Here is a 26,653-nt window from a genome sequence, read left to right as displayed (position 1 = left end):
CTTCTCCAGGGTAGATCACATCCTGGGCCATAAATATAGCCTTGGTAAATTCAAAAAATTTAAATCATTCCAAGCATCTTTTCTGACCACAATGCAGTAAGATTAGATGTCAATTACAGGAGAAGAACTATTAAAAATTTCAACATGTGGAGGCTGAACAACACGCTGCTGAATAACCAACAAACCACAGAAGAAATCAAAAAAGAAATCAAAATATGCATAGAAACGAATGAAAATGAAAACACAACAACCCAAAACTTATGGGACACTGTAAAAGCAGTGCTAAGGGGAAGGTTCATAGCAATACAGGCTTACCTCAAGAAACAAGAAAAAAGTCAAATAAATAACCTAACTCTACACCTAAAGCAACTAGAAAAGGAAGAAATGAAGAACCCCAGGGTTAGTAGAAGGAAAGAAATCTTAAAAATTAGGGCAGAAATAAATGCAAAAGAAACAAAAGAGACCATAGCAAAAATCAACAAAGCCAAAAGCTGGTTCTTTAAGAAGTTAAATAAAATTGACAAACCATTAGGCAGACTCATCAAGAAACAAAGGGAGAAAAACCAACAAAATTAGAAATGAAAATGGAGAGATCACAACAGACAACAAAGAAATACAAAGGATCATAAGAGACTACTATCAGCAACTATATGCCAATAAAATGGACAACGTGGAAGAAATGGACAAATTCTTAGAAAAGTACAACTTTCCAAAACTGAACTAGGAAGAAACGGAAAATTTTAACAGACCCATCACAAGCATGGAAATGGAAACTGTAATCAGAAAGCTTCCAGCAAACAAAAGCCCAGGACCAGATGTCTTCACAGCTGAATTCTACCAAAAATTTAGAGAAGAGCTAACACCTATCCCACTCAAACTCTTCCATAAAATTACAGAGAAAGGTAAACTTCCAAACTCATTCTATGAGGCCACCATCACCCTAATACCAAAACCTGACAAAGATCCCACAATAAAAGAAAACTACAGGCCAATATCACTGATGAACATAGATGCAAAAATCCTTAACAAAATTTAGCAAACAGAATCCAACAACATATTAAAAAGATCATACATATGACCAAGTGGGCTTTATCCCAGGAGTGCCAGGATTCTTCAATATCTGAAAATCAATCGATGTAATACACCACATTAACAAATTGAAAAATAAAAACCATATGATTATCTCAGTAGATGCAGAGAAAGCCTTTGAAAATTCAACATCCATTTATGATAAAAACCCTCCAGAAAGCAGGAATAGAAGGAACATACCTCAACATAATAAAAGCTATATATGACAAACCCACAGCAAACATTATCCTCAATGGTGAATAATTGAAAGCATTTCCTCTAAAGTCAGGAACAAGACAAGGGTGCCCACTTTCACCACTACTATTCAACATAGTTTTGGAAGTTTTGGCCACAGCAATCAGAGCAGAAAAAGAAATAAAAGGAATCCAAATTGGAAAATAAGAAGTAAAACTCTCACTGTTTGCAGATGATATGATCCTCTACATAGAAAACCCCAAGACTCCACCAGAAAATTACTAGAGCTAATTAATGAATATAGTAAAGTTGCAGGATATAAAATCAACACAAAGAAATCCCTTGTATTCCTATACACTAACAATGAGAAAACAGAAAGAGAAATGAAGGAAACAATTGCATTCACCATTGCAATGAAACGAATAAAATACTTAGGAATATATCTACCTAAAGAAACAAAAGAAAGTGAAAGTGAAGTTGCTCAGTCAGTCTGACTCTTTGCAACCCCATGGACAGTAGCCTACCAGGCTCCGTGGTCCATGGGATTTTCCAGGCAAGAATACTGGAGTGGGCTGCCATTTCCTTCCCCAGGGGATACAGAAAACTATAAAACACTGGTGAAAGACATCAAAGAGGACACTAATAGATGGAGGAATATACCGTGTTCATGGATCAGAAGAATCAATATAGTGAAAATGAGTATACTACCCAAAGCAATCTATAGATTCAATGCAATCCCTATCAAGCTACCAACGATATTTTTCACAGATCTAGATCAAATAATTTCAAAATTTCTATGGAAATACAAAAAAAAACTCAAATAGCCAAAGCAATCTTGAGAAAGAAGAATGGAACTAGAGGAATCAACCTTCCTGACTTCAGGCTCTACTACAAAGCCACAGTCATCAGGATAGTATGGTACTGGCACAAAGACAGAAACATAGATCAATGGAACAAAATAGAAAGCCCAGAGATAAATCCACGCACCTATAGACACCTTATCTTTGACAAAGGAGGCAAGAATATACAATGGAGAAAAGACAATCTCTTTAACAAGTGGTACAGGAAAAACTGGTCAACGACTTGTAAAAAAAAAAAAATGAAACTGGAACATTTTCTAACACCATACCCAAAAATAAACTCAAAATGGATTAAAGATCTAAATGTAAGGCCAGAAACTATAAAACTCCTAGAGGAAGACATAGGCAAAACACTCTCCAACATAAACCACAGCAGGATCCTCTATGACCCACCTCCCAGAATATTGGAAATAAAAGCAAAAATAAACAAGTGGGACCTAATTAAAATTAAAAAGCTTCTGCACAACAAAGGAAACTATAAGCAAGGTGAAAAGACAGCCTTCAGAATGGGAGAAAATAATAGCAAATGAAGCAACTGACAAAGAACTAATCTCAAAAATATACAAGCAACTCCTGCAGTTCAATTCCAGAAAAATATTTTACAACCCAGTCAAAAAACGGGCCAAAGAACTAAACAGACATTTCTCCAAAGAAGACATACAGATGGGTAACAAACACATGAAAAGATGCTCAACATCACTCATTATTAGAGAAATGCAAATCAAAACTACAATGAGGTACCATTTCATGCCAATCAGAATGGCTGATATCCAAAAGTCTACAAGCAATAAATGCTGGAGAGGGTGTGGAGAAAAGGAAACCCTCTTACACTGTTGCAAACTAGTCCAGCCACTATGGAGAACAGTGTAGAGATTCCTTAAAAAACTGGAAAAAGAACTGCCTTATGACCCAGCAATCCCACTGCTGGACATACACACTGAGGAAACCAGAATTGAAAGAGACACATGTACCCCAGTGTTCATCGCAGCACTGTTTATAATAGCCAGGACACGGAAGCAACCTAGATGTCCATCAGCAGACCAATGGATAAGAAAGCTGTGGTACATATACACAATGAAATATTACTCAGCCATTAAAAAGAATACATTTGAATCAGTTCTAATGAGGTGGATGAAACTGGAGCCTATTATACAGAGTGAAGTAAGCCAGAAAGAAAAACACCAATACAGTATACTAACGCACATATATGGAATTTAGAAAGATGGTAACGATAACCCTGTATGCAAGATAGCAAAAGAGACACAGATGTATAGAACAGTCTTTTGGACTCTGTGGGAGAGGGCGAGGCTGGGATGGTTTGGGAGAATGGCATTGAAACATGTATATTATCATATGTGAAACAGATCACCAGTCCAGGTTTGATGCATGATACAGGGTGCTCAGGGCTGGTGCACTGGGATAACCCAGAGGGATGGGATGGGGAAGGAGGTGGGAGGTGGGGTTCAGGATGGGGAACACATGTACACCCGTGGCAGATTCATGTCAATGTATGGCAAAACCAGTACAATTTGTAAAGTAATTAGCCTCCAAAAAATAAACCAATAAATTTTTTTTTAATTAGAAAATTACCCAAAGAAGACTTCAAGGGTAATAGATTTTTACACATAGTCCCAGGAAGCAGTCTTTGTAGGGATATATTGAAAAGCAATTTTATGTTGATTTTTTAATGAATCTCTACACAATTGCTCTGCAGACATTAAGAGATGTTACCAGTATTTTCTGCAAGGATGAAATCATTTGTCAGGAAACTGTAATGCACTTTGACCTTCCCAGTGGGTTTCCCAAAGGCTTCCCTTTAAATAGTACCATATGATAAAAATAATTTGCATAGTGTTTTAATTTTATAAAGTACTTTCATATGTATTGCTTCATTTAAACATAAATCTGTAAGCAACTAAGACATTATTTTTAACATTTCACAGGCAAGAAAACCAAGGCTCAGGAAATCTAACATATTTTCCCAGAGTTAACTGACTGATAAGTGTTAGAGCCAGGAAAGAAGCACAGACCTCCTGACTAGTCCAGTATTCTGAAAACAGTGTAGAACTTCCCTGTGATCCAGTGGTTAAGAATCCTCTTGCTAATGCAGTGTACATGAGTTTCAACACTAGTCTGGAAAGATTCTGCAACTAAGCCTGTCATTACAACAACTGAGCCTACTAATCCTAGAGCCCATTCTCTGCAACAAGAGAAGCCACTGCAATAAGAAGCCCATGCACCACAACTGGAGAACAGCCTCTGCTCTCCACTACTAGAGAAAGCCCATGCACAGCAAAGACCCAGGACAGCCCCCCCAAATTAAATAACTAAAAACTTTAAAAGAAATAATTTTTAAAAAATAAAAACAGTGTAGGTTGTAACATTTCTTGATTAGAAGAAAAGCTTCTGATCCTACTCAGTGTGAAGAAAATGGAAAACTGTTTCAGGATATCCATGAATCCAAAGAATCACCTGCTAGAGATAAAAGTTTTTCTGATAAACATAAGCAGCATTGTGCTAGTAAATGTTTAACAACTAAGTGCAGAGAGGTAGGGGGTGGGAGGGAGCCCAGATTCATAGTATTTGCAAATTTCTGTTGGTTGTGAATACAGTACTCCCAATGTGACTGATTTTAAGCCATCATTGTTTCATCACTGAACACAAAGTCAGGAAGAAATTGCACAATCAGCTCTCCTTCATAAGACAATTGAAACCAGCTCCAGCACACCACTGAGTCTACAAAACCTGAAAATTCCATCTAATGGATGACATTCTTCATAATGGCTAGATAGCATATCTAGCTGATATTTATTAAGCACTTATGTCCCAGACACTTTTCTAAACATTTTACACACATGAAATTATTTTATCCTCCCAACAATCCTATAAAGTAAATTCTATTACTCCCGGCTGTGTTAGTAGCTCAGTCATGTCTGACTCTTTGCGACCCCACCTGGACCATAGCCTGTCAGGCTCCTCTGTCCATGTAATTCTCCAGGCAATAATACTGGAGTGGGCAGCCATTCCCTTCTCCAGGGAATTTTCCTGACTCAAGGATGGAACCTGGGTCTCCTGCATTGAAGGGAGATTCTTTACCATCTGAGCCAGCAGAGAATTCCCAGCTTAATGATGTGGAAACTTGAGAATCATACTTTACTAACCATGATGAAAGTCACAAAATTAATATTAATGTCAAAATGCCAATACAAGCACTCCAGTTCCAGAAAGGAGCTAGAAAAAATGATAAAACTACCATCTTATCCAGTAGTCCCACTTCTGGAATTGAAAACAAGATCACAAAGAGACATCTGCACTCTCTTGTTCATTACTCACAATAACCAAGATATGAAAGCAACCTAAGTGTCCACTGACAAATGAACTGATAAAGTAAATGTGGGATAAAAAAACTGAGATACACCACAGGCTTGCACTAAATCTAGTGCAAACGCAACAGAGAAAGGGATGCCACTTTGGGCTGCTACTGAGCAGAACCACGGATGCCTCCGTATGTAGTGCAAAGGTCCACAGACCACACTTGTGCCAGCAACTGCCTCTTCTGAGACAGGGAATGCACTCAAGGGCAATGGCGCCTGAGCAAACCTAACCTTCAGGGCTTCTACTGCAACAACTGGAGGGTAGACCCCCCATCCCTGACAGGGTGGAGAGAGCCACAGCACAGAGAGAAAACCTGGTCTCACATGTTGTATAGGCTTTAAGTCCACCAACACCAATCAAGGGGATAATGGGCAGCACTCTGAGGAAAGATGTGGCTGGCATCCATACCAAAATCAGCCCACACTCCAAAAACATTGAACACACACAATCCACACAGAGATGCTACCACATAAAAATACCCTTTCAAGCCCACAGTAGGTAATTGAATTCTCCTAAATTCATAGAACTAGAGAAACTTACGGAGAAGGCAATGGCACTCCACTCCAGTACTCTTGCCTGGAAAATCCCATGGACGGAGGAGCCTGGTGGGCTGCAGTCCATGGGGTCACTAAGAGTCAGACACAACTGAGCGACTTCACTTTCACTTTTCACTTTCATGCATTGGAGAAGGAAATGGCAACCCACTCCAGTGTTCTTGCCTGGAGAATTCCAGGGACGGGGGAGCCTGGTAGGCTGCCGTCTCTGGGGTCGCACAGAGTCGGACACGACTGAAGCAACTTAGCAGCAGCAGAAAAACTTAAGTAAACTGGGATGGCAGAGAAACTACTCTGAATTAAAGGACTAAGAAAAATCACCTGAAAGAATGAAACAGACATCACCAGCCTACTAGACACTGAGTTCAAAAAAGGAGGTAATAGAAACGCTCAAGAATGATTGTCAACAGAAATGCAAATTACTGTAACAAGGAACTAGAAACCATAAAGATGAACCAATCAAAAATAGACAACTCAATTGTCAAAATAAAAATCAATCTACACACAGTGAAGAGCAGACTAAATGACATGGAAGAACAAGTAAGTTATTTGGAAGATAGAATAATGGAAACCTCCTAATCAGAACAGCAAACAGACAGATGAAAAAAATGAAAGGAACATATGATATCTATGGGATCACATAAAACATGCCAACCTATGCATGATAGGGATTTCCAAAGAAGAGAGAGACGAGTCGTCTAAAATGTATTTGAAGAAATTAAAATTCCCAAACCTAAAAGGAAAAAGATACCCAGGAACATGAATCACAGACAGTCCCAAATACAATGAACCCAAACAGACCCACACAAAGACATATAATTAACATATAAAGTTAAAGAGAAATATATAATTAACATATAAAGACATATAATTAACATATAAAGACAGCAAGAGAAAAACAAAGAGTTAATTACAAGGAAACTCCCGTAAGGCTATCAGCTGATTTCTTTGCAGATTTGTAGCCCAGGAGACAATGACATGATATATTCAAAGTCCTGAAAGGGAAAAACCTGAAACCTAGGATATGTTACCCAGCAATATTATCATTTAGAATAGAAAGAGATAAAAGCTTGGGGCTGGTGCACTGGGACGACCCAGAGGGATGGTGTGGGGAGGGAGGAGGGAGGAGGGTTCAGGATGGGGAGCACGTATATACCTGTGGCGGATTCATTTTGATATTTGGCAAAACTAATACAATTATGTAAAGCTTAAAAATAAAATTAAATTTAAAAAAAAGAATTTATCTTTATAAATTCTTTATAAATCTCTTTAAAAATACCAAAAGAATTCAGCAAAGCTTAACCTATCCTAAAAGAAATATTGAAGGGTCGTCTCTAAATAAAAAAAGAAGCAAGAATCTAGAAGAAAAAATCACAATAGGAGAAGCAAATATAAAAAGGATTCATGATCACTTAAATAAGCCAGTATATAGATTGAAAAAAAAAAACATTTTATAAAAGTGATGACTACAATTAACAGTAAAAAGATAAGCATGAAGATGTAAAAATAGGATATCAAAATCATGAGATTTGGGAAAGGATTATAAAAATGTAGGGTTTGCCTAGTGGCTTAGACAGTAAAGCGTCTGCCTGCAATGCGGGAGACCTGGGTTCGAACCCTGGGTTGGGAAGATCCCCTGGAGAAGGAAATGGCAACCCACTCCAGTATTCTTGCCTGGAAAATCCCATGGATGGAGGAGCCTGGTAAGCTGCAGTCTATGTGGGCACAAAGAGTCGGACACAACTGATGAACGATTTTCACTTTTCACTTTTATAATGTGTTTGAACTTGTACACTTATCTGTTTAAAGCAAGTAAATATAGTTATGCATCAACATCCTTGAAATCTATGGCCACCACAAATCAAAAACATACAATAGATCCAGAAAGGCCTAAAGAAAAGGAACTCAAGCATACTACAAAAGAAAATCAAACTATGAAAGAAAATTTTCAAACCACAAAAGGAAAGACAAAAATAATAAGTTAATGGAGAACTACAAAACTGGAAAATAGGTTTAAAAAGACAATAACTACATACCCATCAATAATCATTTTAAATGTCAATGGACTGGGACTTCCCTGGTGGTCCAGTCATTAAGACTCCAAGCTCCCGATTCAGGGGGCACATGTTCAACCCCTGGTCAGGGAACTAGGATCCAGCATGCCACATAGTGCAGCCAAAAAAAAAAAAAAAGTCAATGGACTAAAATGCTCCAACCAAAAGACAGAGTGGCAAATCGGATTTTAAAAGACAAGAACCTATAGTATGCCTACAAGAGGCTCACTTCAGGGTAAACACACATACTGAAAGAGAGGATGGAAAAATATTTCATGCAGATAGAAACAAGAAAGTGGGGGTAGCAATACTCATATCAGACAAAAAAGACTAAAATAAACACTATAAAGAAAAACAAAGAAGGGCATTATATAATAATAAAGAGATCAACACAAGAAGATATTACACTCACTAACATACATGCACCCAATATGTGTTCTAAGTCACTTCAGTTGTGTCTAATTCTTTGTAGCACTATGGACTGTAGACTACCAGGCTCTTCTGTCCATGGGAATCTCCAAGAAAAAATACTGGAGTGGGTTGCTATGCCCTCCTCCACAGGATCTTCCAAACACAGGGACCAAAACAGGTCTCTTACATCTCCTGCATTGGCAGGAGCACCACCTGGGAAGCCCCACATCCAAGATAGGTGTACCTAAATATATAAAACAGATAATAACAGATGTAAAGGGAGAAATGGACAATAACACAGCAATAGTAGGAAACTTTAATACTCACTGATATCAATATACAGATCATCTGAAAAATCAATAAGGCAACAGAGATACTAAATGATACAATAAGCCATTTGGACTTGACAGCTACAATAATACCCTACATCCAAAACAACAGAATACATATTGTTAACAAGTTTGCGTGTTACCTTCAAGAGACCATATACCAGGTTTCCAAACAATTCACAAGTTTAAGACAGAAATTATTTAAAGCATCTTTTCTGACCACGATAGTGTGAAATTAGAAATTAAGCATAGAAAGAAAATTGGGAAAATAACAAACAAATGGAGACTAAACAACATGTTACTAAAAGACCAATAGGTCAATGAAGAAACCGAGGAAAATTTTGGAAAATATCAAGGCAAACAAAAATGAAAACCCAACCTACAAAATCTATGGGAAAAAGCAACAGCAATTGTTAAGAGGGAAGTTCATAATGATACAAGAAAGATCACAAATAAACAACCCGATCTATCACCTAAAAGAATTTGAAAAGAACAAAAGCCAAAGTCAGCAGAACAAAGGAAATAAAGATCAGAGAGGAGACAGAGATTTAAAACAAACAAACAAACAAAAAAAAAACCAAAGAGATCAATAAAACTAAGACTCGTTTCAATAAAATAAAACTGGTTTTTTTAAAAGAAACAAAAATTAACAAACTTCTAGCCAGGCTCACCAAGAAGAAAAGCAAGAGGAACCAAATAAAATAAGAAAGAGGAGAAACTGCAACAACTGAAATCACAGAAATTTTAAAAATTCAAAAGAGAATACTATGAAGCTGTATTTTGACAAGTTTGACAACCTAGAAGACATGGACAAGTTTCTAGAAACAGCCTGTCAAAACTGAGTCAAGAAGAAAGAGGTAATGTGAACAGACTGATCACTAGAAGTGAAACAGAATCTGTAATTTTTAAAACTTCCTCAAAAGTCCAGAACTGTATAGCTTCACTGGAGAATTCCACCAAACATGTAAAGAACTTGTACCTATCCTGTTTAAACTATTCCAAAAAATTGAAGAGGAGGACACATTCCCAGAAACATTCTATAAAGCCACCATCACTGTCATACCAAAACCAGACAAGGACATTACAATAAAAGAAAATTACAGCCCAGTATCTTTGACGACACCAAGGCTTCTCTGGTGGCTCAGACAGTAAAAAAATCTGCTTGCAATGCAGGAAACCTGAGCTCAATCCCTGGGCTGGGAAGATCCCCCAGAGAAGGAAATGGCAACGCACTCCAGTATTCTTGCTTGGAGAATCCCCATGGACAGAGGAACCTGGTGGGCTACAGTCCATGGGGTCACAAAGAGTCAGACAAGACTGAGCAACTAAGACTTTATTCATGGAAAACTGGCCAGTACTTGGATGCCTGAGGCCAAGCAACTAGCTGAGTGGGTTCAAAACCCCACTCACCAGGAGACAGGCTGCAATAAGACCCCCTGAGCCCACAGCCACCTCTGGACATGAACCTGCGACACACCAGAGGGACCTGAGATATAGCTGCATCCATCATTGGGCAGACACCAGTCCCAGAATGCCCTGGGTCCAAGCCCTGCCCTCCAGGGAGCCTGGTCTGGTCTCTGGAGCAGCCTCACCCCAGACTCAAGAAAACCAGAATCCCCTAGCCTATAGACCCAGCATGTCCATCAGCAAACCAGAGACTGACCTGAGACTAGCTGGGCCTTGGCCCTGCCCACTAGCAAGCCAACAAACTTCAAGACACTCTGACCCTAAACCCAACTGTGTCAGAAACCAGTCCTGCCCCACCAGCTTTGGGGCCCCTGGGTTTTGCAACCAGACTCCAGGACCTGGCTCTCATCCTTGAACTTGGCTTTACCCACCAGAGGGCAGGCAACACCCCTGAGTCTTCTGACTCTGGCTCAGTCCAGGAGTGAGTGAGCATAAGACTTGAGGTCCTCTGAGACTCCACAGTCAGCTGCTTCACGCCCTCGTCCCATCAATCAGCAGGCTACATTCTCAGTACAAGTTATGGCCTGGCCATCAACTTGACCAACTATGCCAGAATGCTACATGGTAAGCCCACTACAACAGAAAGACCCCCACAGCCCTCATAGGGGAAGCCTCGAGAGCATATAGCTTGAGTTACAAGGGGTAGTATGCTACTTGGATGCACAGGATGTCTCCTTCTCCAAGGCTGGGAAATATAATCAACCTGCTGCTGCTGCTAAGTCGCTTCAGTCGTGTCAGACTCTGTGCAACCTCATAGATGGCAGCCCACCAGGCTCCTCTGTCCCTGGGATTCTCCAGGCAAGAATACTGGAGTGGGTTGCCATTTCCTTCTCCATAGAAAAGAAAAAGAAAAGTCGCTCAGTCGTGTCCGACTCTTTGCGACCCCATGGACTGTAGCCTACCAGGCTCCTCCATCTATGGGATTTTCCAGGCAAGAATACTGGAGTGGGTTGCCATTTCCTTCTCCAGGGGTTTTCCCAACCCAGGGATCAAACCCAGGTCTCCCACATTGTAAGCAGATGCTTTTACTGTCTGAGCCACCAGGGAAGCCATAATCAACCTACCAAATACATAAATATAAAAACAGCAATTTAGGCAAAATAAGGTGACACAGGAACAGATGCCTCATGTTCCAAACAAAGGAACAAGATAAAACCTCAGAAGAACTAAGTGAAGTGGAGATAGGCAATCCACTCAAGGAGGAGTTCCAAATAGTTCAGAATAGTGATCATTAAGATGAACGAAAGATTCAGGAGAAGAATGGATGCACAGAGTAAGAAGCTAGTTTTAACAAAGAGAAATAAAAAGAATAGGAAGCAGGGTCACTTGAGATGCTGTCTCCAGGGCTTGAAATCCTAAAAATTCCCAAGAAATAAAACATAAATCTTAACTTTTAGGTTGTGAATATTTTTGAAGTCCACAGTTATGGCAACCAATGAAGGGACCAGAGCAGATTCCTCTCTTTCACCTGAATTCTACGAGAATCCAGAGCCTTGGAATCAGTGGAGGCCTCTTTTGCCCATCCGCCTCCTCGAGGAGTCCAGACATCCTGGTTCCAGGATCTCATATTATTGGTTGACAATCCTAAGTTTTACTCAGTGAGGGAAGAGGTTATCCTTGAAACTTGGTCTCAAGAAGATGTACCTACGTTATTCTCAAAGGACTTGGGAAGATTTTGCTCAGTTTAGTCACTGAGTGGGTTATCATCAGTTTGAAAGGCACTGGGAAGACTCAGTTTGGATACTGAGCAGTCTTCAGTTTAGAGACTGGGTAAGACTTTGCTAAGCTAAACACCTCATTTTGTCTAAGTTGCTGTTTTTATTTTCATGTATTTGGTAGGTTGGTTGTATTTCCCAACCTTGGAGAAGGAGATATCCTATGCATCCAAGTAACATACTGTCTGTGCTCAGTCACTTCACTCATGTCTGGCTCTTTGCAACCCTGTGGACTGTAGCCCGCCAGGCTCTTCTGTCCATGGGATTCTCCAGACAAGAATACTAGAGTGGGTTGCTTTGCCCTCCTCAAGGGGATCTTCCCCACTCAGGGATTGAACCATGTAAAAGACTGAAATTAGAGCACTTCCTAACACCATACACAAAAATAAATTCAAAATGGACCTAAATGCAAGGCCAGAAACTATAAAACCCATGCAGAACACTCTGACATAAATTGCAGCAAGATTCTCTTTGACCCACCTCCTAGAGTAATGGAAATACAAACAAAAATAAACAAATGGGGCCTAATTAAACTTAAAAGCCTTTGCACATCTAAGGAAACTCTAAACAAGATGAAAAGACAACTCCCAGAATGGGAGAAAATAATTGCAAATGAAGCAACTGACAAAGGATTAATTTCCAAAATATACAAGCCATTCACTCCACTCAATATCAGAAAAACAAACAGCCCAATCAAAAAATGGGCAGAAGACTTAAACAGACATTTCTCCAAAGAACACATACAGATGGTCAACAAACACATGAAAAAATGTTCAACACTGCTCTTTATTAGACAAATGCAAATCAAAACTACAATGAGGTATCACTTCACACTGGTCAGACTGGCCATCATCAAAATATCTACAAGCAATAAATGCTGGAGAGGATGTGGAGAAAAGGGAACCCTCTTGTACTGTTGGTGGGAATATAAATTGATACAGCCACTATGGAGATTCCTTAAGAAACTAAGAATAAAACTACCATACGACCCAGCAAGCCCACTACTGGGCATATACTTTGAGAAAACCATGGTTCAAAAAGACTCACGTGGACTTCCCTAGTGATTCAGCGGTTAAGAGTCCACTTGCCATTGCAGGGTACACATTGATCCCTGGTCCAGAAGACTACACATGCAGTGGGACAACTAAGCCTATGCGTCACAACTACTGAGCCCACCTGCTACAGCTACTGAAGTCTGCACACTCTCAAACCTTTGCTCTGCAACACAAGAAGCCACCACAATGAGAAGCCCATGCACCACAGCTGGAGAGAAGCCCCCACTCACCACAGGCAAAGAAAGCCAGTGCACAGCAACCAAGATCCAGCACAGCCAAAAATAAATAATTTTTTTAAAAGACATGTACCCCAATGTTCATTGCAGCACTATTTATAATAGCCAGGACATGGAAGCAACCTAGATGTCCATCAGCTGATGAACGGATAAAGAAGTTGTAGTACATACATACAATGGAATACTGCTGCTACTAAGTCACTTCAGTCGTGTCGGACTCTGTGCGACCCCATAGACGGCAGCCCACCAGGCTCCCCTGTCCCTGGGATTCTCCAGGCAAGAATACTGGAGTGGGAGGCCATTTCCTTCTCCAATGCATGAAAGTGAAAAGTGAAAGTGAAGTTGCTCAGTCGTGTCCGACTCTTAGTGACCCCATGGACTGCAGCCTACCAGGCTCCTCCAATCCATGGGATTTTCCAGGCAAGGGTACTGGAGTGGGGTGCCACTGCCTTCTCCACCACAATGGAATACTATTCAGCCATAAAAAGGAACAAAACTAAGTCAGTTGCAGTGAGGTGGATGAACCAGAGTCTATCAAAAAGAATGAAGTCATAAAGAGAAAACAAATATTGTATATTAACACACACATATGGAATCTACAAAGATGGTACTGATGAGCCTATTTTCAGAGCAGGAATAGAGATGTATATGTGGAGAACAGATTTGTGGACACAGTGGGGGAAGGAGAGTGTGGGATGAATTGAGAGTAGCACTAACATATATAATCTTGTGTAAAATAGCTAGCTAGTGGGAAGCTGCTGTATAGCAAGGAACTCAGCTTGGTGGTCTATGAAGAGGGGCAGGAGGTTCAATAAGGAGGGGACATATGTATACTTACAGCTGCTTCATTGTTGATTATATCAGAAACTATAAAGATTATATAGCAACTATCCTCCAATTAAAAACAAATTTTAGAAAATCAATGTGTTAATTCGAAAAAAAGGAAAAGAAAATCAAGTTTTAGCATATTAATATTGTAAAAGAGGAAAACTTCTCCATCTACCCTTCTAGGTTCTGTGGCTGACTTAAACTGTCATAAACAGGAAAAAAAAACACTATTTTAATTATGTTCTTATATAAGGAGCCTTTCAAAGATGTGTGAGTCAACAAGCAGCCAGACAATTGAGGCTTATGTACAGTTCTGACCTAATGAAGTGATGAAGGTCTGGATTTCAAAGAGAGAGAAGGCAATTCATGGGAAGGTGAAAAGTGGAAATTAAATGTTTGTTAAATTAATGTTGCCTGCCTTGAAGGTAGGTACCTCAGGTGACTGTTACCTCTGGTGTTAGCTCTCTGGGCTTCCCTGGTGGCTCAGACAGTAGAGAATACACCTGCAATGCAAGAGACCCTGGTTCGATTCCTGGGTCAGAAAGATACCTTGGAAAAGGGAATGGCTACCCCATCCAATATTCTTGCCTAAGATCATGGCATCCAGTCCCATCACTTCATTGCAAATAGATGGGGAAAAATGGAAACGGTGACAGACTTTATTTTCTTGGGCTCCAAAATCACTGAGGATGATGACTGCAGTCATGAAATTTAAAGACGCTTGCTCCTTGGAAGAAAAGCTATGACAAAACTAGACAGCATATTAAACAGCAGAGATATCACTTTGATGACAAAGGTCCGTAGAGTCAAAGCAATGGAATCAGACCAGATCAGTCGCTCAGTCATGTCCGACTCTTTGCAACCCCATGAATCGCAGCACGCCAGGCCTCCCTGTCCATCACCAACTCCCGGAGTTCACTCAGACTCACGTCCATCGAGTCAATGATGCCATCCAGCCATCTCATCCTCTGTCATCCCCTTCTCCTCCTGCCCCCAATCCCTCCCAGCATCAGAGTCTTTTCCAATGACTCAACTCTTCGCATGAGGTGGCCAAAGTACTGGAGTTTCAGCTTCAGCATCATTCCTTCCAAAGAAATCCCAGGGCTGATCTCCTTCAGAATGGACTGGTTGGATCTCCTTGCAGTCCAAGGGACTCTCAAGAGTCTTCTCCAACACCACAGTTCAAAAGCATCAATTCTTCGGCGCTCAGCCTTCCTCACAGTCCAACTCTCACATCCATACATGACCACAGGAAAAACCATAGCCTTGACTAGACAGACCTTTGTTGGCAAAGTAATGTCTCTGCTTTTGAATATGCTATCTAGGTTGGTCATAACTTTCCTTCCAAGAAGTAAGCGTCTTTTAATTTCATGGCTGCAGTCACCATCTGTAGTGATTTTGGAGCCCAGAAAAATAAAGTCTGACACTGTTTCCACTGTTTCCCCATCTATTTCCCATGAAGTGGTGGGACCAGATGCCATGATCTTCGTTTTCTAAATGTTGAGCTTTAAGCCAACTTTTTCACTCTCCACTTTCACTTTCATCAAGAGGCTTTTGAGTTCCTCTTCACTTTCTGCAATAAGGGTGGTGTCATCTGCATATCTGAGGAGCAATGGAATAGTCATGCACAGGTGTGAGAATTGGACCATAAAGAAGGCTGAGCGCTGAAGAATTGATGCTTTTGAACTGTGGTGCCAGAGAAGACTTTTGAGAGTCCCTTGGACTGCAAGTAGATCCAACCAGTCAAGGAAATCAACCCTAATATTCATTGGAAGGACTGACGCTGAAGCTGAAGCTCCATTACTTTGGCCACCTGGTGCAAAGAACCAACTTATTGGAAATGACCCTGTTGTTGGTAAAGACTGAGGGCAGGAGGAGAAGGGGGAAACAGGGATGAGATGGTTGGGTGGCATCACTGAAGCAATGGACATGAGTTTGGGCAAACTCCAGGAGATGGTGATAGACAGGGAAGCCTGGTATGCTGCAGCCCATGGGGTCTCAGAGACAGACACAACTGAGTGACTGAACAATAACTCTCTTCCTGGTATAGGCCCCACTTCTAGTGTAAATTACTCTTACAGAAGGTACCTTCTACTGGTTTCAGAACTTACGTGTCTGCAGTTTCTCAAAATAATCAGCGTCAAAATAATCTGTATGCCAAAGAAGCATAATTTGGGGTGGCATAATCTGCCATCCTTCAATATTTTACTTTCTTTAATAGAGTTGCTTGGAAAAACTAGTTTTTCAAAAAGAGAGGAAGCAGAACAGAAAGAAAAGAATGTATTTTCCTAAAAACAATTATTTCAACAGTGTGACAAAATTAGGTGGTCTTCTCATTGGCATGTTGTAAAATTTATATTATTTGAATGATTAATGTATAAAATTGTCTAAAAATTTAGTTGAAAAATAGCACAGAGTCTCAGTTTGAGGTTCTCCAGGAAGCAAAGTTTAGCATGCAGACTATTAGGGAGTGCCCTGGGAACCAACATCTGTTGCAGAAAGGAAAAGGAGTGGGCAGAACAAAAAGTCAGGATTAAAAGCAGGCCAAGAAAGTCTTCTCATCCCTCTCATCCCACCCCCAGAGAGTGCCAGACCTGGGATATTCAAGATAGTCCTAAACTGTTCCAAGATGCGCAGGCCTACATTTGTTGTTGCTTAGTCACTAAGACACTTTGAGACCCATGGACTGCAACCCGCCAGGCTCCTCTGTCCATGGGATTTCCCAGGCAAGAATAGTGGAGTGGGTTGCCATTTCCTTCTCCAGGGGAATCCTCCTGACCCAGGGACCAAGCCACACCCGCTCCATTGACAAGCGAGTTCATTACCACTGAGCCACCAGGAAAGCCCATTCAAGCCTACATATCCCTGCCTCAATTAGTTAAGAGTATAAACTACTATAGCCATTCTAAAGAGGATGAAATTTAGCAGTTAGTAGATCTGGGTCAGCACACATCCTGTGACTTGTCAATATTACTTGTGTTACTCAGAGTAACTCTTAAATAGATTTATAAGGGAGAAATGGTGTAACAGAGAATTAGAGTCTGTGTTGTCCGTCACTAAGGAACTACATAAGCCAGATGGGGTGGAGGCATATGACAGTCCTATTCAGTTGTCAGAAACAGTGAACTGAGGATAATAGTGAATATTTAATGAACTACATGAACTGTGTGCTAAGTTGTTTCAGTTGTGTCTGACTCTTTATGACATTATGGATTGTCGCCGTCAGGGTTCATCTGTCCATGGGATTACCCAGGTGGGCTGCCATGCCCTCCTCCAGGGGATCTTTTCCACCCAGAGATGGAACCCATGTCTGTCTTCTGCGTTGGCAGGTGGATTCTTTACCACTAGTGCCACCTGGGAAGCCCTTAATGAACTGCAGGTAATGATAATACTAAGAATCTCTAACTTCTTTTTTTTCACCCCTTTCTTTTGTGATTTTTAAGCAAACTAGTAACTTGGAGGAATAAGTTATTCAATTTTATCAATTCAGCAATTCTTTTACTTCAATGAGTAAATTTTAAGTTTCTGGGGGGGAAAAAATGCTAGCTAATTTATTATTTGCCAGGCTCTTTGTTTATCTCAGTTCAGTTTAGTCGATTAGTTGTGTCTGACTCTTTGTGACCCCATGGACGTCATCATGCCAGGCTTTCCTGTCCATCACCAACTCCTGGAGCTTGCTCAAACTCATGTCCATCGAGTCAGTGATGCCATCCAACCATCACATCCTCTGTTGTCCCCTTCTCCTCCTGCCTTCAATCTTCCCCAGCATCAGGGTCTTTTCTAATGAGTCAGTTCTTCACATCAGGTGGCCAAAGTACTAGAGCTTCAGCATCAGTCCTTCCAATGAATATTCAGGACTGATATCCTTTAGGATGGACTGGTTTGATCTCCTTGCAGTCCAAGGGACTCTCAACAATCTTCTCCAACACCACAGTTCAAAAGCATCAATTCTTCAGCGCTCAACTTTCTTTATGGTCCAACTCTCATATCCATACATGACTATTGGAAAAACCATAGCCTTGACTAGACAGACCTTTGTCGACAAAGTAATGTTTATCTGCACCACCTTTATTCAACCCAATGTTCCATTATAGTATTCCTAATCGTGGACACCAAGGAGAGGAGAGGTGACGCAATTTGCTTAAGGTCAGATAGCTAAAAAGTGGCGGAGCCAGGGTTTAAATGGAGAAATTTTAATTTTGAGAGGCCAAAATTGAAAATTTGAGGTCATGCTTTTTAGTGCTTTTGGTTAAATACTTTTAACCACTACCCCAAGTATAAACTTTGTGGATAAAATGTTGAATGGGAAAAAGAACAAGAGCTAGCACATAATATTTATGCAAATGTAAGGCACACCTAATAGATAAATACACCATATCTTTGAATGATATATATCTTGCCGAGGATTTACATTAATCACTTTAGAGTAGCAGCCTTTGATGGAAGAAGGGAAATGGAAGCGGGAAGATGAAGGTTTAAAAGACTAAGAAGAGGAAAGATGCCTAGCATGCATCATGGATACCGTGCTATAAACGGATTATGACTAAGACAACTGCCTTCACTTGGAGCTCAAAGCAAACAAAGTTACAGTAAAACTTCTGATCTGATCAGGTCCTAACTCCCCTGATAAAAAAAAAAAAAAAACACTTGTCATTTATTCTGTGATAATTTACAAAATCCTTTAAAAAGTAGGCAAAATATGGGCCACTTCCACCTTACTCTCAATATCCAGCCATATAGCATTTCTCTGTTCTTTGAACACTTTGTACCTTCCCAGACCATCCTCCTTCAGCCTGATTGTCTGCTCCTTCCCTCCCCAGCTTGGCTACATTCTGCTCATTCTTCAGTTCCTGAAATACCCTTTTTACAGGAAGTTCTTCCTTTGATCTCCAGAGTAGATTAGCTCTTCACAGTACTTTTTTAAAAAATATTTATTTATTTGGCTGCACCAAGTCTAAGTTGTGGCATGCAAATCTAGTTCCCTGACCAGGGATTGAACCCAGACCCTCTGCATACTGGACCTCCAGGGAAGTCTCTAGCACTTACTTTTATTATGTAGTTATTTGTTTTGATTCTGTTTTCATGATTTTCTCCCACCTAATAGGAGGGCATGCATTTTATTTCCTATGTTCATTATCCCTAAGACCAGCAGAGTATTTAGCACATATTAGATACTCAATATTAAATGAGTAAGTCCTTCAGTCGTGTCTGATTCTTTGTGGGCTGGTGGACTGTAGCCCATCAGCCTCCTCTGCTCATGGAATTCTCCAAGCAAGAGTGGGTTTCCATTTCCTTCTCCAGGAGATCTTCCCAACCCAGGGATCAAACCCAGGTCTCTGGCATTACAGGCAGATTCTTTACCCTTGGAGCCACCAGGGAAGTCTGTAGTTTATATGAAATGGCCACAAACTTTTTCATGCTTATCCCTTTAAAAGACAGCTTTCTATGTTTTCATCCTTGGAATCTGGTGAGTTTGTGACTGCTTCAACCAATAGTCTGTGCTATTGTGTGGTGATACTGTGATAAGTGATACTGTGTGGTTTCAAACATTAAGTCACAAAAGGTGATACACCTTCTTCTCAGCTCTCCTGGGACAACCTTTTTGGAAAATCCAGCCACCACTTAACTCTGACAACACGGAAGCCACCATGCTGGTGACGTCATGTGTAGGCACTCTGGACAATAGTCCCCGCTAAGCTCAGCCTCCCAACCACTCCTGCCAGGAAGCCAGAAGAGCAGGGACATTATCTTGTGTGTCGTACAGCAGCCCATCCACCAGTTGGGTACTACAGAATACCTTCAACTGATGACACAAGCAGCAAACGAATTGCTCAGCCAAGCCTTGTTCAAACTCCTGATCTACTGATTATGTGAACTATACTAAAAGGCTTGATGTGAGCATCACTAAGTTTGGGGATAGTTTGTTTTGCCACAATAATAACCAGATCATCTAGAGAGTGGAGAAGAGAGATATAAAGAAACCCTGAATATTGAGATACCATGTGTATGCCAGGTGAACAATACAACAGGCTTATATGAATACAGCTACACATATTCTGGTAATATTTTTAAAGGCAAAGAAGCCTACAGTTATCCAGGATTTCAGGTATCTAACCCCTGCATTATAGGATATACCTTTGGTTTCCAGACAGTAATTCTAATAAGGGCCTCACTCATTGTGACAACCCAAAAAACACCCTTACACATATGAAAAAAAAAGCATGAATAAATTTCTCACAGACTCTTTACAAATTAAAGTATATTCCTTCTATAACTACAGACATTTGAAAAATAAATTAGAAGAGCATTACAGGATTGAGTTTTCAGGCCACATTAATCAGAAGATTTAGTTTTTGAAGCTTTTAAACTTTGTTTTAAAAAGCTAGTACAATTTAAAAATTGTATTGGCAAAGTTGGATTTATTCAGTGTATGGATTCAGAAATACAGGCTCAGGCAGCTCCCTCAGGAAGAAGAACAGAGGGGGAAAAAAGTCTCCACCATCACTAAGGATTTTTTGTTTCTGGAGGTTATCAAATCCTGGTAACTTGCCTCTCAATTCAAACTTGAAAAAATACTGTTACTACATAGCTTTCTATTCTAAAGTTGTGAGATTACAGAGCCCTCAAAGCCTCTGTAAAGAAAATCTCATTGCCACCATAATGAGTATGTGATTACAGCAGAATTCAAACATTTTATCCCAAATTGAGGAAGTCAGTCATTCTGACAGAGTTCTGTACAGAATGTAAGAGTATTATCCATAGTGTAATACCTTACATTATAACAGCTTTTTACTGAAACTCTTTGGAAGACATCTGTCTCAGCTATATTCTAGGGGTTTTTTTTTATTATTATTATTAATAGTGACTTTAGATCCCTGAGTTGGGAAGATCCTCTGGAGAAGGGAAAGGCTACCCACTCCAGTATTCTGCCCTGGAGAATTCCATGAAGTGTATAGTCCATGGGGTCACAAAGAGTCAGACACAACTGAGAGACTTTCACTTTCACTAGCTTTACTGAAGCCTATTTTCTAATAAACTTTAAATCTTGCTTGATAATTTCAAAAGTCATAATGGACTAGATCTCTAAAGATGTGACTGAAAATGGAAATCTAAAGGTAAGTATCTTATTACTATCTTACTATGTAGAGTAGAGGCCCCGCAAAATTCACCCCTGATAGGAATTTTAATGGCAATTTGCTGGTGCTCCCTATATCAAATAATGGCATCAGTATTTATGTTAATCTAAGTTACAAAATATCTAAGCCCCAAATGTCCACTCTGACTCCCAGATACCCATTCCATCAAATTCCATCATCAAAATTCAATTTCTACAAAAGGGGACACTCCTACACTGTTGTTGAAAATGTAAATTGGTATAGCCACTATAGAAAACAGTATGAAGTTTCCTCAAAAAGTCAAAATGGAAATACCAGATGATCCAGCAATTCCACCCACTCCATATCTGAAGAAAATGAAAACACGAATTCAAAAAGATACATACACCCCAATGTTCATAGCAGATTTACTATAGTCAAGACATGGAAGCAACCCCCGTGTTCATCAACAGATGAATAAAGATGTGGTATATATACACAACAGAGTATTACTCAGCCATAAAAAAGAAAGACGTTTTGCCTTTCGCAACATGGCTAGACCTGGAGGTTGTTATGTTTAACAAGTCGGAGAAAGACAAATATTCCATGTTATCACTAGCGTGTGAACTCAAAATGAATGTATATCATGAAACAGACTCACAGATCTAGCGAACAAACAAACAAACTAGTGGTTGCCAGTAGGGAGAGGGAAGCGGGGAGAGGCAAGATAGGGGTAGGGGATTAAGAAGTACAAACTACTACGTGTAAAATAAGCTACAAGGATATACCATATAGCACAGGGAATATAGCCAATACTTTATAATAACTTTCAATGGAGTATAACATAAGAATTTGAGTCACAGTTGTATAATATTATAAATCAATTCAAGTAAAAAATGAAAAAAAGAATAAGAATTCAACTTCTACATACCCCTTGTCTTTAAGAGTTCAGACTTTTATTGTCCAATATCCCAGCCTCAATTTTTTCCATAAATTGTGGCCTTAGAAGTATCTTTCTATAACTTACATATGATTGTGCCAATCCTTTGGCAGCCCCATGTCTTAACCAAAATAATCTTTATGTTCTTTAGTCTGATATTCAAAACTCATCAGAAGCTTATCCAGGGCTCTAGCCTATTGCAGAGTTTCAGGTTAGGCATTTCTAATTCTTATCTTAATCTAGAACAAATCCTTAATCAAAGCTGACTTTTAACTTTGGCTGGGAGATTGATGACCCATGTGGATTTCATTTGCAATGAACTGACTTAGTGGTCTTAGCCTTGCCTTGTGTGCTGACCCTCCCTGACCCATCAAATCTAACCAACAGAAAGGGTGGGGGACGAGGCTTGGCTTTAAACGAATAAATTTTGGAATAACTAAATTCACTTGTATCCTAAAGTATTGTTTACACTGGACTATGCCTATAAAACTGATTGTAACAAAGCCCAAAAGGGAACCCAGAAGATGCCTGCAGTCCTCCCAGGAGGTTATGCAATGCTTCAGGAATGTCACCAGGGGGCGCTGCATCTCCCTCCACCTCTGCCTCTCCAGCACTTCAGCCAGCAGCTGCTGCTAAGTCGCTTCAGTCGTGTCCGATTCTGTGCGACCCCATACACGGCAGCCCACCAGGCTCCCCCGTCCCTGGGATTCTCCAGGCAAGAACACTGGAGTGGGTTGCCGTTTCCTTCTCCAATGCATTAAAGTGAAAAGTGAAAGTGAAGTCGCTCAGTCATGTCCGACCCCAAGCGACCCCATGGACTGCAGCCCACCAGGCTCCTCCATCCATGGGATCCTCCAGGCAAGAGTACTGGAGTGGGGTGCCATTGCCTTCTCCGAGCAAGCAGCTACAGACCCTAAACGTCGAAGACAAAAAACAGGAAAGCTAGAAAAAGGTAAAAAGCAGTGGAGCAAAAATTCAGGAGTGGAAGGCAGGCCAGCTTCATCAGCGTGTGGCCTGTGTAGACGCACAAGGCTCCACATACAGAGGGTCTGTCCTTTGTTCAATGCTCTGTTCAGTCCTGAAGTTTAGTTTTTAATGCAAGGGGCCTCATAATTTGTGTAGCCAGTTCTGGTCAGAGGGTTTGGAGGCTGGCACTTGCAGTCATATCTAACCTTCCCTAAGGAAGGCTTTGATTTTTTTTTTTTTAACACAACCCATGTCCAACCCTCATGGTTCAGTGATAAAGAATCCTCCTGCCAATGCAGGAGACGTGGGTTTGATCCCTGATCCATGAAGATCCCACGTGCCTAGGAGCATCTAAGTCCCCGTGGTCTAGAGCTCACATGCCGCAACTACTGAAGCCCACATACCCTAGAGCCTGTGCTCCGCAATGAGAGAAGCCACCGTGATGAGAAACCCATGCAACACGACTAGAAAGTAGCCCCCACTCACAGAGAAAAGCCCGCACAACAGTGAAAACCCAGCACAGCCAAAAAGTCAGTAATAAAGTCTTTCAGTCACATCTAAAACTAGCTATAGGGTATTGCTGGGCTGCACCCCGCAGGCCTGCAAGCCTTGTTTCCCAGTCTCAAGACCAAAGAAAAAAGCCTGGAAACAGCTACAGAGACAATCAACTGTTCATTGGATAGAGAATCTTACCAGTCCAAAGCAGAATGTTCTGGAGTGACAACCCACTACCTATGGTAGAGAACAGGCAGAACGTGACAGCAACCTTCACTACCTGTGGAGAAGGCGGCTACCATTTATAGGTAAAATTGACATCAGGTGGGCTCATCAGTTAGCAGGGAAACCAGCGACTGGGGCGGAGGCAAGCACGAGGGCTTCCCTGATGGCTCAAATGGTAAACAAATCTGCCTATAATGCAGGAGACCCAGGTTTGATCCCTGGGTTGGGAAGATCCCCTGGAGAAGGGAATGGAAACCCACTCCAGTATCCTTGCACAACTTTCACTCTGTAGTCTAGCTACTGATTAAGCCCTATAATTAAGAGGATTGAAGGAATATAGAGAGAGAGCAAGAGAATAGTCATCTTAAGTGGCCTGACTACTCACTCCACCCCTACATACACTGTACAACCCTTACAATCTTGGTATGCCCCTCTTCCATGATATCCCTGGGGTCAGCTATACAGAAGTGTATAGCTGACACCAAATACCACAAATGCAATACAAACAACAGCAGCTAAAGGGTATCAAGAGTTAAGATACTTAGTATGCTCAAAACAGTGATTCACCAAGAGGTGGGCAAATTCTGGAGCCAGACTCCTGGCATGCAGGACAGGAAGGAGGTAGGCATTTTCAATTGTCCCCACGTAGTGGCATTAGCCTGGTCAACTTTCCATGGTGTCTCACTGCTGACCCAGCAATCAGACTCACTTCATAGTGAGACCACCCTTGTCACCCAGTCCTCAACAGATTTCCTCTGCTCAGACTAGGCATGAAACGTGAGATGTTTGACAGGCACAATCAGGGGAGACATGACTATTAAGCAAAGTCCAGGCAGTCACAGCATTCTGAGACAATACCACCCCTGCCTGGGGTTTTGTCCTGGCTGGCAGTGCCACACTACCTGTCCAGCCTCAGCTGCCACAGTTGGAGCCGAGGACTGGAGACCACACACATCAACAGACGCCAAGGTTAATGTAATGGTACCTCTCCCATAAGGGCCCAGATTACTTTAGTAGTTTTAGGTGTGACCAGGTAGAAGACAGGTGAAATCTAAGTCCCTTTTTGATCCTATTCCCCAAAAGGCAGAAAACCCAAACTACCAGGGATTTACCTGCCAGTCTCAGGCCCATTTTATGGTTTGTTCCCCTGGCAGGGTGGAGGTGGAGGGGTTAGATCCTTTGTCAAAGGTGAAAGTGAGTTACTGTCCTGAGTGAAGGACCTAGTTGCCTCTGGGTTCATGGTGCAAACACTGGACATTCAGTTATAGTCCACAGGGCTTGGTTAGCCGCCTGGTCCTGAGCAAGTTTTCGTCCTAACTGTCATTTGAGTAGTCTACCTACACTTCCCATGAGCCCGGCAGCAGTGGGATTGTAGGGCAGGTGGAAAGGCCAGTGTGTGTCATTTCTGCTGGCCCAAACCTGAAGTTCATGGCTGGTAAAGCAGGCCCCTTGGTTTCTATTCAAGTCCAGGAGAGTGCCATGCATCACGCACAGCTGTTACGGACTCCCAAAGAGTGGTTTTATTGTGTTGTTCAAGGACTCAGGTAGGCCTTTCGTAATGCCTTGCACCTGTTGTCACACACTAGCCCGCATGTAGCGGTTAGCTCCGACACACAATGTCATTACTCTGCCCCTTTCTATAGCTGGGACCAGAAGACCAAAGGTACTCATTTTGTCATTGCCACAGGCCCCAACCAAACTCTTCCGGTTAACTGGCCACATCGAATTCACAAGCCTGTCCCTGGGTTGATATCCCTAAAACCTGTGGCCCTAATTCTGTAGTGTAAATGTTTATCTTACCCAACCACGTAACAGCAAGTATTTGCTAGATAATCCAGGTTCCTGCATTTTGTCTGTATTCAGCGGCCACCCCTGTGCAGTCAGCTGAGCGCAAATGCAGGGCTGCTACTTTTAAAGGTAGAAACGAGACCCTGAGGCTAACAGGATATCATCAGTATCACGACAAGCGTCTCTCACAGTAGTCAGCTGCCTCTGCTCTGAAGAAGGGAGCTGCTCTTCACCTCTATTCCACGAAACGGGGCCTCTGTGGCCTCCTCCCAGCCTTCTTCCTCTTCTTCAGCGCCCTCAGTAGGGTCGTACACCTTGGGGTCCCAATTCAGACGGGCCCTGACCATCTGGATTCTCTTGTGGGCACCCATTCCTTAGTGCACAGCCACGCCAGGGTCCCCCCAGCACCTTTCCGTTCCCCGTTCTTATTTCCCGACATCTTGGCTCTCACAGGAGTCTCTTCAGCCTCCTGGTTCACTCATCAATTGTTGGGCTGCACCCCACAGAACCGTAAGCCTTGTAGTTGCCAGCCTCAAGACCAAAGAAAGAACCCGGAAATAGCAACAAAAACATCAACTGTTTACTGGGAAGGGAATCTTACCTGTCTGAAGCGAAAGGTCATGGAACTACACCCCACCGTGGCTGGCGGTGGCGGACTAACGACGGCAGGAACCTTTACAACCCGGAGCAGAGGAGGATGCACCACTTACGGGGCCAATGACGTCAGCGTGGCTCATCAGTTACCAGGGAAACCTGCAGCTGGGGGGAGGGGGGCAAGCACCGTAGGCAGTCACTGATGATGCCCTGTAATTAAGAGAACTGGATACTCATGTTATTAATGCTAGTTCACATGCTTAACGCACAGTGAGCCCAAACAAACGGAAACTTCAGAGTTTGGAGCGAACAAATTTTACTGCCGGGCCCTGTGAAGAGACCGGGGGCTCGTGCCCTGATAAGCCCTGAACTCCCTAAAGGGTTTTGGCATAACACTTTTAAAG

The 26,653-nt window shown here is 41.5% G+C and overlaps 1 long non-coding RNA gene across 1 annotated transcript in view; it reads right to left on the bottom strand.

Moving 5' to 3' along the window:
- Positions 1–26,653, bottom strand: part of LOC133233634 (uncharacterized) — a 171,385-nt gene that overhangs the window by 93,127 nt on the left and 51,605 nt on the right. The window contains exon 2 of the long non-coding RNA XR_009731785.1: positions 26,257–26,414. This is a non-coding gene — a long non-coding RNA (uncharacterized LOC133233634). The remainder of the gene's footprint in view (positions 1–26,256; positions 26,415–26,653) is intronic.

The sequence above is a fragment of the Bos javanicus genome, chromosome 20, assembly GCF_032452875.1.
Source record: "Bos javanicus breed banteng chromosome 20, ARS-OSU_banteng_1.0, whole genome shotgun sequence".
NCBI lineage: Eukaryota > Metazoa > Chordata > Mammalia > Artiodactyla > Bovidae > Bos > Bos javanicus.
Note: the sequence above shows the minus strand (reverse complement) of the source record. Positions and strands in the feature narration are given on the sequence as shown.